Source organism: Opisthocomus hoazin, chromosome 10 (assembly GCF_030867145.1).
Source record: "Opisthocomus hoazin isolate bOpiHoa1 chromosome 10, bOpiHoa1.hap1, whole genome shotgun sequence".
In the NCBI taxonomy this organism is placed as follows: domain Eukaryota; kingdom Metazoa; phylum Chordata; class Aves; order Opisthocomiformes; family Opisthocomidae; genus Opisthocomus; species Opisthocomus hoazin.
The window spans coordinates 31872100-31885922 of NC_134423.1; positions in this window are offsets into that span (position 1 = coordinate 31872100).

Here is a 13823-nt window from a genome sequence, read left to right on the forward strand (position 1 = left end):
ATAGAGGTGGCCGGGTGTCCTGGGTGTGCTGGGGACCGCTAGGTGAGGTGGCCAGGGGTCCTGGGGGTGCTGAGGACCACTGGATGAGGTGGCTGGGGGTCCTGGGGGTGCTGGGGACCGCTGAGTGAGGTGGCCGGGGGTCCTGGGGGTGCTGAGAACTGCTGGATGAGGTGGCCAGGGGTTCTGGGGGTGCTGGAGACCACTGGATGAGGTGTCCGGGTGTCCCAGGGGTGCTGGGGACCACTGGATGAGGTGTCCGGGTGTCCCAGGGGTGCTGGGGACCGCTGGGTGAGGTGGCCGGGTGTCCCAGGGGTGCTGGGGACCGCTGAGTGAGGTGGCCGGGGGTCCTGGGGGTGCTGGGAACTGCTGGATGAGGTGGCCAGGGGTTCTGGGGACCGCTGGGTGAGGTGGCCGGGGGTGCTGGGGGTGCTGGGGACCTCTGGATGAGGTGGATGGGGGTTCCGGGGGTGCCCTGCGGGGTGGCACGGGGGATGAGGGAGCGGGAGCTCGCTGAGCGGGGTACGAGCAGACCCTGTGTGTTTTAACCCAGCCGAAAGCGAAGCCCCTCTCGTGGGAGCGGGGGCCGGGGGGTGGAGGAGGGATGGGTGTGGGTCGAACCACCCTAGAGCAGGTCGGACACCTTCAAAAGCCACGTCTGGGGCCGGCTGAAACTCGGTGCCTGATCCAGGAGGAAGCGCGGTGCTCTCAGATTGTTTAAGCCTTCTTTCAACCTTTAAAAGCTCAGCCAATTTTAAATTTAAAGAAATGAAAAAACCCCACCATTTGTAAAGGCAAAGGCTAAATTCCATTTCGGAAAGGTCAGAAACAAAACGTTTTAGCATCTTCAAATGGACAATCCTTATTCAGGCTTCGATTTTCAGGCAAAAGCTCTCAGCAGGTTTCGTACCGAGACCCCGGGGCTGCTGACAGCCTCCCCACCCTGGGCAGCACAGGTCGGGGGCTCCGAAATGGGGGTCTGGGGGAGTCTTTGGGGCTGGGGAGGGGGAGAGCTGCCCACCAGCCCTGCCTGTGTCCCCCCCAGAACTGCTGGTGCCGGCGGGTGGGCTCCTGCCCTGCTCGGCCGTGGCGATGCCGCTGCGCCCGGCGCCCGACGCGCAGCCCTGCGGCACCTTTCATCTTGAGCGTTGGGCGGGTTATAAAACCGTCACTGATGATTTGCTCGTGTTTTCTAAGCTGCCGTTAAAAATTTATAGTCAGGACAAAATGGAAAAGGGGGAGGGGAAACAAAAAAAAAAACCACAACCAACCCCAGACCGAAAACCCAGCGTGTTTTAAGCTGAGCCTCTCCATAAATTAAAGAGATTTGCTTCCGAGGGTGGTCCGCAGCGCTGCGTGCCAAAGCTGTGCGTGTTCAAAGAGCGAGGATCACGAGGTTAAATGTTGGGAGAGGGCAGGGGAGAAGCAGCTCCGTGCAGAACACGGCGTGGGAAGCGGGCTGAGGTCCCCACATCTGCCGGGGTGCCCGCGGGGTCTCTGGGCTGGGGGGCTGCTCTGCTCGGGGGGGTGGACACCGACTAAACCCCGCTGCCCTCCCGTTAGTGTGCAAAGCTTTGTGGTCCTGCTCGGAGGAATTTTTGAGCTGCTTTGGGGGATTACGGGGACGGCAGCCGACGGGGGCCGCGGGATGGAGCTGCCGAGGGGGGACGCAGCGCAGAGCTCGGGAGCCGATCCCACCCTGTCCTTGGCACTGGGATGGGGGCTTGGGGACCCAGCTGGCAGCATGGCAGGGGGGATGAAGCAAGACCTTTGTAGAGAAAACCGTCCTTATTTCTGCTGCGAGAAGGAAGCCAGCTGCAAGGGAGCATGGTTCCCGTTTCAGACCGCTGCGGGGTCTCCAAGGACGGGCGTTCATGGGTTTGCAGGAGTCGGGTGGGCTCCACTCTCAGAGCCTTGGTCCAGCCCTTGCAGGGACCCCCGGCCCTAGGGAGCAGCAGGGGTGGGTTGGTGGCTCGGGGTTGCTCCCGGGCTGCACGTTAGCTGGGACGCTGGCTTTGCTCTGCAGATAGCAGAATCCCAGCATGGTGGGGGTTGAAAGGGACCTCTGTGGGTCACCCAGCCCAACCCCCTGCCCAAGCAGGGGCACCCACAGCAGGCTGCACAACACCGCATCCAGGCGGGGCTGGAATATCTCCAGAGAAGGAGACTCCACAGCCTCCCTGGGCAGCCTGGGCCAGGGCTCCGTCACCCTCAGAGGGAAGAAGTTCTTCCTCGGGTTCAGACGGAAAAAGATGGCTCCTGTTCCTTGGAAGGAGTTTATCAGAACGGCGATGAACCCCGTCAAAGCCGGGCAGGGCGGTGTGAGCACTGTGTCTCAGCACTGGCGGGTTGTGACGGAGCATCGGTGGCTTCGGGAGGAGCGGGGACCTCCAGCACGGCCGAACCGAAGCTCGCCGGGAACCCCGGGGCCAGCGGCACAGCCTCTGCCACGTTAGAGATGTCTCCCGTTCGGTCTTGCAACATTACTGGAAAAACCAAAAAAACTAAAAAAGGAGCCCCAAACCACGCAAGAGCCTGAAGTTTGCCCCGGGGGGGCTCACCCGCCGGGCTGAGGGCATCTCGGGGGGCCGAGCTGGGCTGGGTGGGAGCTCCCCAGCAGGCAGTGCCGCAGACGGTGCTTCCGCAGACGTTCTGAGCTCTCGGCTCCTGCGCAGAGCAGAGCAGACTCAACCCCAGCGAGGGCTTTGATGCCCACGAGCTGGCACCGCTGCCTCCCCGGCCCCCCACCCACCCAGCCCTGCGTGGCAGCCATGGCACGAGCCGGGCTGCCAGGCTGCACTCTGCTCTCCGACCTCGCTGGCTGTGATCTTTGGCTCTCTTTGGAACTCTTTATTTTCAAAAACTTACTGACTTCTAGAATTTTGCCTCCTACAGAAGAGCAAGCTGAAGGCAGCTGGTGGCTTCATATTTGTCCAGCAGTGATCAGGAGGGCACAACCAGTGCCAGCGTGCCGTGCCACGCCGTGCCGTGCCATACCATGCTGTGCCATGCCATGCCGTGCCATTCTGTGCCGTGCCATGCTGTGCCGTGCCATGCCATGCCGTGCTGTGCCATGCTGTGTCATGCCATTCCGTGCCGTGCCATGCCGTGCTGTGCTATGCTGTGCCATGCCATGCCGTGCTGTGCCATGCTGTGCCATGCTGTGTCATGCCATGCCATGACGTGCCATGCTGTGTCATGCCATTCTGTGCCATTCTGTGCCATGCTGTGCCATGCCATGCCATGCTGTGCTGTGCCATGCTATTCTGTGCTATGCTGTGCCATGCCATGCCATGCCATGCTGTGCTGTGCCATGCCATTCTGTGCCATGCTGTGCCATGCCGTGCCGTGCCATGCCATGCCATGCCATGCTGTGCTGTGCCATGCTATTCTGTGCTATGCTGTGCCATGCCATGCCATGCCATGCCATGCCATGCCATGCCATGCCATGCCATGCCGTGCCATGCTGTGTCATGCCATTCTGTGCCATGCTGTGCCATTCTGTGCCATGCTGTGCCATGCCGTGCCATGCCATGCCATGCCGTGCCATGCCATCCCTGCTGGCCTGGCAGTGGCCGGGCCGGGGCTCCCCGACCGGCTCTCCGTGCGTCTGACGGAGCAGCACCCCGCTCCCACGCTCCCCTCTCCTGCTGACCGCGTGCAGCAGACGGACTCGCCGCTGCTTTGAATTTTGGCACCTTCGCATTCGTTTCTAACGCCCGAACCACCGAAGCAGCGTCGGTGGAAGACTGGCCCAGCCCACCTTGGCAGCGGGGCTGGGGGCTGAAAGACGTTTCACAGAAAAGAGCGGCCAAGCACGGGGGAGAGACCCAGGGCAGGTGCGGGGCCAGCCCGGCCCCCTCGGCTCCCCACGGTCCCCGAGACCAAGCGACCGTCACCGAGGGCGGCTGGGACGCCGAGGATGCGTCCCCACCACGCCGGGATCAGAGCAACGCGCGTTCATAAATACCGCATCTCTCTGCATGCTGCGGGCTCGCTGGCTCTCCCAGATAGGCTGTGCTGGGGGATAATATATTTATCTCCAAGTAAGGTAGAAGGCCACGGGTCCAAAGCTACAAATCCTCAGAAGTGAGTATTAATGGATTATGCCTCCGCAATCCATTGCGTGTTCTAGTTATACAACAAAAATTGGGATAATAAAACAGCTCTCAGTGTCAAAATGTAATTAAACGGCTCCAGCACGCCGGGAGAACAGCGCAGCTGCTTTCTGCTGCCATAAAGCATCGCGGGGCTGCCGGGCCGTTTGCCTGCAGGAGAGCTCCCGCATCCACCCGCGGCTCCCGCACCGCGGCACCCCGGGGAGGTGAATCCCTCCTCCGTTCAGCCAGCCCCGCCGAGCGTGCCAGGGTTCCCTGGTGGGAGCAGCCCTGCCCGGCAGTCCCGGCTCGGACGGTGCCGGCTCTGCAGCGAACTGTGTCCAGTGCTGGGCTCCCCAGTTCCAGAAAGATGAGGAGCTACTGGAGAGAGTCCAGCGAAGGGCTGTGAGGATGATGAGGGGACTGGAGCATCTCTGCTACGAGGAGAGGCTGAGGGAGCTGGGCTTGTTCAGCCTGGAGAAGAGAAGGCTGAGAGGGGACCTTCGAAATGCCTCTAAATATCTGCAGGGTGGGGGTCAGGAGGACGGGGCCAGACTCTTTGCAGTGGTGCCCAGCGACAGGACAAGGGGCAACGGGCACAAACTGAAGCAGAGGAAGCTCCAGCTGAACCCGAGGAAGAACTTCTTCCCTCTGAGGGTGACGGAGCCCTGGCCCAGGCTGCCCAGGGAGGCTGTGGAGTCTCCTTCTCTGGAGATATTCCAGCCCCGCCTGGACGCGGTGCTGTGCAGCCTGCTCTGGGTGACCCTGCTTGGGCAGGGGGTTGGGCTGGGTGACCCCAGACGTCCCTGCCAACCCCCACCATGCTGGGATCCTGTGATCCTGTGAAAACAGCCTTTTCCCCATGGCACGGCCCAGCCGGGGTGCAGGAATAGTTATAATTATACCAGGCTGAGGGGGGGGCACATGCTGGGGGGCAGCCGCGTGCTGGGGGCTGCAGAGCAGCGCGTACATGTGTACATGTGTGCACACACACGTGCACGCAGTTACCTCTAGCATCTCACCCATCTTCTCCCCGGGGGCTGCTGGGGGTTTTGACTTTTATGCGTAACAATAAAAACTTTCATTGTAGAAAAAACGTTGGCTGGTCAAAATTAGACTCGTTAATTCCAGAGAGTTGTTTCATCTCAGCTCAACAGTAATAATGAATCTTTTTTACAAGATGGATTGGTGAACGGCCAATCTTCCTCCGGGACAATTCCTGTGTAGTGTTGATCCCGCTGGAATTCACCTTGGGAAAAAAAAAAAAAAAAGGAGGGAGGAAAAGAAAAAAGAAAAGAATAAAGAAAAGATCTAAAACTATCAAGTGCTACTATTCATAACAACATGTTATTTAGCTCAGCCATTTACTGACAGCGTACAGACGGAGCCAAGCCTTCCACAAAAAACGCTCACACAACGCTTTGCTCCTACGCCAGCCACAGCCTGGAAGAAATATTGGGCGCACGCAAGCGCGGTCTCATCCTCGCGGCAGCCGAGAAGCGCGATGGGCGCTGGCTGAACACGGAGCTGCCTTGAAAAATTCATACCATCGGGGCCTCTGGCTCGAAAATAAAAAGGGTTCCTCTCCAGCGCTGGGTTTTCGGTGGGCTCGGTGCTCCCGTGCCCCTTGCTCGTGGCTGGAGAGCCCCAAATTTGCAGGATTGGTCCCTGGGGGTGCAGGGCACTTGAAAGCTATTTATCAGAAAAGAGATAAATCTCATTAAAGCGCTGCTGCGTCACCACCCCGGGGTGCACCCAGGGAGAGAGGGTGCACCCAGAAGTGCATGGGAGAGAGGGTGTAGCTTTAATGAGATTTTTCAGACTTTTTGTGCTTTAATAAGACTTTTCACGCATTTTAGGACCAGGAGAGCAGGCAGCAGCTGCCTCGCTCGAGGTGTTCGCGGCGGAGGTGGTGGCACTTCGGCTGGCCCCGTGTCCCCTTTTGTCTCCTCCTGGGTTGCTTTGCAAACGGCCGTGACCGAGGCCGGCAGCTCGCCTCCACGCCGCCGGCACGTTGGCGGGTCCGGAGGTGGTTTGGGGAGACGGCGAAGAAGAGCAGAGCTTCCTCCTTGGGTGCTGGCACCAGCGCCTTGCCGGCAGCCGTGCACCCTCGGAGCAGAGCATCTCACCCCAGCCTGCTGCATCCCACCCAGGGAAAGGCTGGCTGGGAAAGGCCACAGTTTCCCAAGTGAAGAACATCATAGAATCACAGAATTATTAAGGTTGGAAAAGGCCTCTAAGATCACTGGCTCCCCAGTTCAAGAGCGATAAGGAGCTACTGGAGAGAGTCCAGTGCAGGGCTACGAGGATGAGGAGGGGACTGGAGCATCTCTCCTACGAGGAGAGGCTGAGGGAGCTGGGCTTGTTCAGCCTGGAGAAGAGAAGGCTGCGAGGGGACCTTCGAAATGCCTCTAAATATCTGCAGGATGGGTGTCAGGAGGACGGGGCCAGACTCTTTCCAGTGGTGCCCAGCGACAGGACAAGGGGCAACGGGCACAAACTGGAGCAGAGGAAGCTCCAGCTGAACCCGAGGAAGAACTTCTTCCCTCTGAGGGTGACGGAGCCCTGGCCCAGGCTGCCCAGGGAGGCTGTGGAGTCTCCTTCTCTGGAGATATTCCAGCCCCGCCTGGCCGCGGTGCTGTGCAGCCTGCTCTGGGTGACCCTGCTTAGGCAGGGGGTTGGGCTGGGGGACCCACAGAGGGCCCTGCCAACCCCCACCATGCTGGGATTCTGTGATCAGCGTGCGGCCATCGGGGAGGAGTTTGCAGGAGGGGATGTGGTTATCCCTGTTCTGGAGGGAGCAGCGATCTTAGCAGGAGGGCATCACAGAATCACAAAATCTTTGGTTGGAAGAGACCCCTAAGATCATCCAGTCCAACTGTCACCCCAACACCCCCACGCCTACTAAACCCTGTCCCCAAGTGCCACATCCCCACGGTGTTTGAACCCCTCCAGGGATGTGGACTCCCCCACTGCCCTGGGCAGCCTGTCCCAACCCCTGACAACCCTTGCAGGAAAGACATTTTTCCCAATCTCCAACCTGAACCTCCCTCTCTTAGAGCAGCCGAGACCCTTGCAGCGATGGAGCGTCTCCAGGTTGCCGCCGGCCTTTCGGATGCGACGTCAGCACCAGCGCGGAGGAGTCCGGCTGGTTGCCGCCGGGTTTCTCCATACCAGCAGCTTCACCAATGTCCCAGCTCAGCGTTGCGCAGTCACCGTCCCGAGCAGGGCTCGGGGCCGTCCCCAAGCTGGGACCCTGACGCTGCCTCACGCCTGCGTCCCCCAGCAGCCCCTCCGCCGGCAGCGAGCGCTGCGCACGGGGCCATCGGTGGCCGTGGCCATGGGCAGAGCGGGGCCGGGCGCCGTTCGCGGGGCTCCGGGTCCTCGTGGCACCCGCGGAAGGGACAGCCTGGCAGGGGTGACCCCCCCGGGAGTGGCTCTCGCCACCCCTCCTGCCGTGGCTGTCAACCCGTGCTAACGTGTGCCCTGGCTGCCAAGAAGGCCAATGGGATCCTGGGGTGCATCAAGAAGAGTGTGGCCAGCAGGACAAGGGAGGTTCTCCTTCCCCTCTACACTGCCCTGGTGAGGCCTCATCTGGAGTACTGTGTCCAGTTCTGGGCTCCCCAGTTCAAGAAGGATGAAGAGCTACTGGAGAGAGTCCAGCGGAGGGCTACAAGGATGGTGAGGGGACTGGAGCATCTCCACTACGAGGAGAGGTTGAGGGAACTGGGCTTGTTCAGCCTGAAGAAGAGAAGGCTGCGAGGGGACCTTATAAATGCCTACAAATATCTGAAGGGTGGGTGTCAGGAGGATGGGGCCAAGCTCTTTTCAGTGGTGCCCAGCGACAGGACAAGGGGCAATGGGCACAAACTGAGGCACAGGAAGTTCCGTCTGAACATGAGGAGGAACTTCTTCTCTCTGAGGGTGACGGAGCACTGGAACAGGCTGCCCAGGGAGGTTGTGGAGTCTCCTTCTCTGGAGATATTCAAGACCCGCCTGGACAAGGTCCTGTGCAGCCTGCTGTAGGTGACCCTGCTTCGGCGGGGGGGTTGGACTAGATGACCCACAGAGGTCCCTTCCAACCCCTACTATTCTGTGATTCTGTGATTCTGTAACGATTTTTTCGGCAGTCGGCAGCTCTGCGGGGTTTTTTTGCTGTTGTGGCGTTTTGGGGTTTTTTCGTGTTGGGTTTGCTTTCCGAGAGGGATTAAGCCAAATGAGTTTTTATCTGTTTCTGCAGTTTTCCGCTGGGATTCAGTGAAGCACCAGCGCCCGAGCGCAGCAAAGCGAGAAACGTGGCGAGGCGGACGCCGCGAGTACCGGTTTATCTCCGCCGTTGGAAGCGCTGACACCCTTCAACCCGATAAACAAAGCGGCGAGGAGGGGCACGGCGCGTCGTGAGAGGGAGCGCGCAGCGAGCAGAACACTCCCCCGCCACATTACCGACAGCACAATCATTCATTATAACTCAATTACAGTAATTAAACCGGGTGGGATGCAGAGGCAGAACAGACGCAGGGAGCGGTGCCAGCAGAATTTACACTCCGTGTCATCAGCCAGCGATAACAACAGCTGACGGTGGCCCAGAGCCGCCTCCCGCCATCTGTTCCCGGAGCCACCGCAAAGGGATGGCATCCGGTGCCGCGGCATCCGAGCGGGTGCTGGGTGGGGAGCGGGTGGGAAGGGGCTCCCGGTTCTCCCCGGCGTGGGGTCTGGCCCAGCCGCTGCCGTGGGTGCCGTGCTGGGGGGGTGCTGCCCCTTGCACCCGGGAAAATGAGGGGGAAGGGGGCACCCCGTTATCCCTTGTCCCCGCGGTGCAGGCTGCTGACACCCCACGGGCTGCACAGGACCCCCCAAGGCAGCTCTGCCAGAGCCCCCGGCGCCGGGGGGGATGGGGTGAGCCAGCTCCCAGCCTCAGCACCAGGACCTGCACCCCGTAATCCGGTAATTATTGCTTACTCCAAGCACAATTTGGGGTGACTGCCGGGCTGGGAAGGGGGAGCGGTGACCGGCACCCAACCGCTGCACCCTCCCGGTGAAACCTCCCTCCTCACCTGCGAGGGTTCCGGGAACGGCATCGCTGCGGGAAACCGGCCAGAGCGACGTTGGGGGCACCCAAAAGGGTCTGGGATAGAGGGTGCACCCAGCAGGGCATGGGACAGAGGGTGAACTCGAAAGGGTGTGGGATAGAGGGTGCACCTGAAAGGATGGGGGATAGAGGGTGCACCCAAAAAGGTCAGGGCTAGAGGGTGCACCCAAAAGGGTAAGAGTTAGAGGGTGCACCCAAAAGGATAAGAGTTAGAGGGTGCACCCAAAAGGGTATGGGATAGAGGGTGCACCCAAAAGGGTAAGAGTTAGAGGGTGCACCTGAAAGGGTATGGGCCAAAAGGGTGCACCCAAAAGGGTAGGGGATAGAGGGTGCACCCAAAAAGGCATGGGATAGAGGGTGCACCCAAAAGGGTAACAGCTGGAGGGTGCACCCAAAAGGGTATGGGATAGAGGATACATCCAAAAGGGTACGGGATAGAGGGTGCACCCAAAATGCTAAGAGTTAGAGGGTGCACCTGAAAGGGTATGGGCCAAAAGGGTGCACCCAAAAGGGTAGGGGATAGAGGGTGCACCCAAAAAGGCATGGGATAGAGGGTGCATCCGAAAGGGTATGGGATAGAGGGTGCACCCAAACGGGCATGGGCTAGAGGGTGCACCCAAAAGGGTGTGGGCCAAAAGGGTGCACCCAAAAGGATATGGGATAGAGGGTGCACCCAAAAAGGTATGGGCTAGAGGGTGCACCCGAAATGGTGTGGGCTAGAGGGTGCACCCAAAAGGGTAGGGGATAGAGGATGCACCCAAAAAAGGCATGGAATAGAGGGTGCACCCAAAAGGGTGTGGGATAGAGGATACATCCAAAAGGGTATGGGATAGAGGGTGCACCCAACAAGGTAAGAGCTCCTGCTGGGACGAACTACCTCGCACACCCCCGTGGGAGCCCGTCCTTGCAGCAGTGCAGCGCCCGTGGAAGGAAATCTCTAACAAAAAGTGGGCAGCACAACCCAGAAAGGTGCCGTTTGCCGGGTACGCCGGGCCACGGCGCAGCGGCAGCGCGTGGGGTGAGCCCCGGTGCCCCGCTGCAGCTCCGGGCCCGTTTGCCAGCTGATGCACGAGGTCCCTGCCTTCACGCCCCGCAGCGTCGGCCGAGGCTGAACTAAAAGCATGTTAAAAAAAAAAAACCCTTATGAATATATAATAAAAAATAAATCAGTGCGTGGGGCTTGGATGCTTTAATTGTAAAGCGCGGGCGTTGGGCGCCTGGCTGATAGCGTGGATGGGAATCGGAGAGCCCGAGCAGGGCCGTAACGCCGCCTCCGTCAGCGCTTTCGGAGAGGCTGTCGTCAAACCAAATTAATTGCAAAGGGCAACAGTTTGCTGGGAACTGTTGAAAGCAGCAGCCGCAGCGGATCGGGTGCCCGAAGGGGCAGCGCCGGGGGCTGCTCGGGGGGGGGATGCCGGGCGCCGCCGAACCCTTCCGCTCCCCTGCGTCGGGCTCTCCGAAATCTTACAACAAAGGATTTCTTGCAATTTTCATCTTTTAATGGTCCCCTGTGTAAGGCCCTCATTCCACCCAGCTTAAAATCAGATTTAAATGCACTCATAACCATTTACCGCTGTACATTATCGGGAAGCCAAGCAGTTAGAGTGCCGCTCCTGCTTTTTATTTCTCCCTCGCAGCAGGCTCTGTCGTGTTCAATACATCACGGGGAAGCCCCCGTAGGACGGTGCCTGTGTCCTAGTTCAAGGGAAGGGCTTTGTCGCTGCCAGGGGGGCCTGGGCCGAGCGCAGGAATGCGGGTGCTGGCGTCCCGTGGCTTGGGAGCCATCTGACCCCGTCCCTGAGCCACGGCGAGCACCCCACCTGCATCCCTGGGCACCCAGAGGGCTGGCATCCCACCTCAGCATCCCCCAGGGTGCAGGGTGCCCTGCTTCCAGCCCTCACTCTGCTTTCCCAGGCACCCTGAGGGCTGGCACCCCGCCTCAGCATCCCCCAGGGTGCCCTTCTCCCAGCCCTTGGTCTGCATTCCCAGGCACCCCGAGGGCTGGCACCCTGCCTCAGCATCCCCCAGGATGCCCTTCTCCCAGCCCTTGGTCTGCATTCTCAGGCACCCCGACGGCTGACACCCCAGCTCAGCATCCCCCAGGGTGCAGGGTGCCCCGCTCCCAGCCCTTGCTCTGCATCCCTGGGCACCCCGAGGGCTGGCACCCCACCTCAGCATCCCCCAGGGTGCAGGGTGCCCTGCTTCCAGCCCTCACTCTGCTTTCCCAGGCACCCTGAGGGCTGGCACCCCACCTCAGCATCCCCCAGGGTGCAGGGTGCCCCGCTCCCAGCCCTCGCCCTGCATCCCCACGTCCTTGCCCCTGGCTTGCGGCAGCAGAAACGAAGCGGCCGGATGATGCCTTCGGGAAAGGGCAGGTTGGGGTGCGGGGTGCCCGTGGGCTGGCTCGTGCCGAGGGGGGATGCGGGGATGCCCACGGAGGAAGGAGCACAGCCCTCGGTGGCACAGCCCGGGCAGGAGGGCACAGCCGCAGCCCCCAGAACCACGCGAAGGGGAGAAGGCGAGGGCTGGGGGCTGCTCCTGTCAGTCCCGCGCCGAGACCCCCCGTCATGCCCAGCAGTGAGGGGGTCCCTGGGCAAGGGGGCTCCTGTGCCCCCCTCACTCGCTTCGCTTGCTTTCATTAACAACTCCGTGCAGGTTTCCAGAGATGAAACGGTTTATAGACACTTTGCTTTCATTTGAGCTTCATTACATTTACTTTTTATTCTTTTTTCTTTCTTTTTTTTTTTTCTCCCTTTTTTACAAAAAACCAGTTGTAGTTATTAACAGCTGTACATATTCTGCTACATACTTTGGTGTAAAGTTGAGAAGTCTGACTTTGCAACCCTCCGCCAGCTCCGGCACACGCAGTTCCTTTAGTTTTTATTCTTTTTTTTTTTCTTGGAGGAAAACGAAGCACCCACTTCCAAACCAGTGCCCACCCAGGACGGGCGTGGGCGGTGGCCTTGCCCCGGGGACCGCTCCCAGCCCCCAGCCCTTTCCAACGCACCCCCATCACTGCGAAGGGACGGGGGGGCTGCTCCACGCACCGCGGGGTCGGATGCTGCGCCCGGGTCCGGGGGTGCAGGGGGATCCACGCCAGCCCCGGGGACCGAGCCCAAGCCCCAGAGCAGCGAGGGGGCACGGGGGCACCCGCAGAGCCCTTTTTCTGCCCCTAGAACCCCGTCCCTCGCACCCAGCTGCGCAGAGCTGGCTTCCCCCCGCGCTGGGCGAGCGGGGCAGGGGTTGCTCCGTCTCCTCTCCGGGCGAGACAGCACCCGGCCAGCACCCGCACGCCTAGAGCATTCCCCTTGGTTTTCTTTTCAACTAAAAAAGGGCAAAAAGCTCAAAACTCTGATTTTGACAGGGAAAAAACCCATTCCCCGCCAAGGCTTCCCAGCCCACCTCGCCTCTCCCCAGGCGGGAAGGATGCGACCCCGCGCCCCGCAGCAGCCGGGTGCCAACCGACCCCGCGCCCTCCTCCTCGCCCCGCTCTCTACGACCCACGGATGCAAACCGGGCAGCTCGCACCTCAACCCTAAGCATAATTTTTTTTTCTTTTTTTGACCAGATTAAAATCAAAAATTAAAAAATAATCCATAAAAATGTAGTATAAAAATTCTCTTCCGTATGCTACAATACAGGGTGAGCGCTTCTGCTACACAAATACTTTTATTTCCCGTTATGTCTTTTTTTTTTTTCCTTTTTTTAACCCTTTAGTACAAAAGGCTGACACGCAGGCCTGTGCGGGGAGGGGGTTTGCTTCGTCGGAACCTAAATACCAGAAGACACGAGACCACACAGCCCACAGGACCCTACCAAAGCCAGCCCCCTTCCCCCCACCACACACAAACCCTACTTGTTAGTAAACTTTTTGCTTTTAAAAAAACTGTATTTTAAAGGTTATCAATTCTAATTCTTTACTTTCATTTGAATACAAAACACATAAGTTGCTATTATCTTTCGTGGCTCCCTGAGCTGAATTTACTATGCTTTCTTTGAAATCACTCCTCATTGCTTCTGTCCGAAGACCAAGAAGGGCTTGCGCAGACGATCCCGCAGCGTGGGCTTCCCCTTTTCTTCAAACATACGAGCACAAAAAAAAAAAAAATAAAATCCATATATAAAAAAAAGGTGATTGTGTTGCTGATGTCCCGTCAGTAGCTGGGGATCCGCCCGGGTCCCCGCGGTCCCAGCAGCGTCCCACCATCACGAACACACCGACCAACGCACGGCCACGACAGCAGGAACAACTTTCACCAGTGGACATCTTTGCTCAGCCTGGCTACGCGCTGCACGGCAAAGTCACGTCCCACGGACGCTTCGAGGGGGTAAGGAACGAAAAAAAAAAAATTAAAAAAAAAAAAAAAATAAAATTGCCACCACCAAAACCATCAGTGGAATACAATTACAGCAGACGAAAAATACACAACTAGTGTACCGGGAGGGGTCCCCCACCCTTCCAATGCTATTTACTAGTCCGTTATTTACATTTTTCACAAGTCTTATGCAGGATGCACAAAAAAAAAAAAAAAAAGTCACAATAAAAAATAAGTCCTTTATAGTGCCACCAAAGCGCAGACGGAAAAAACCAGAAAACCAAAAAAAAAAAAAAAAAAAAATTCAAAATAAACCCCAAAACC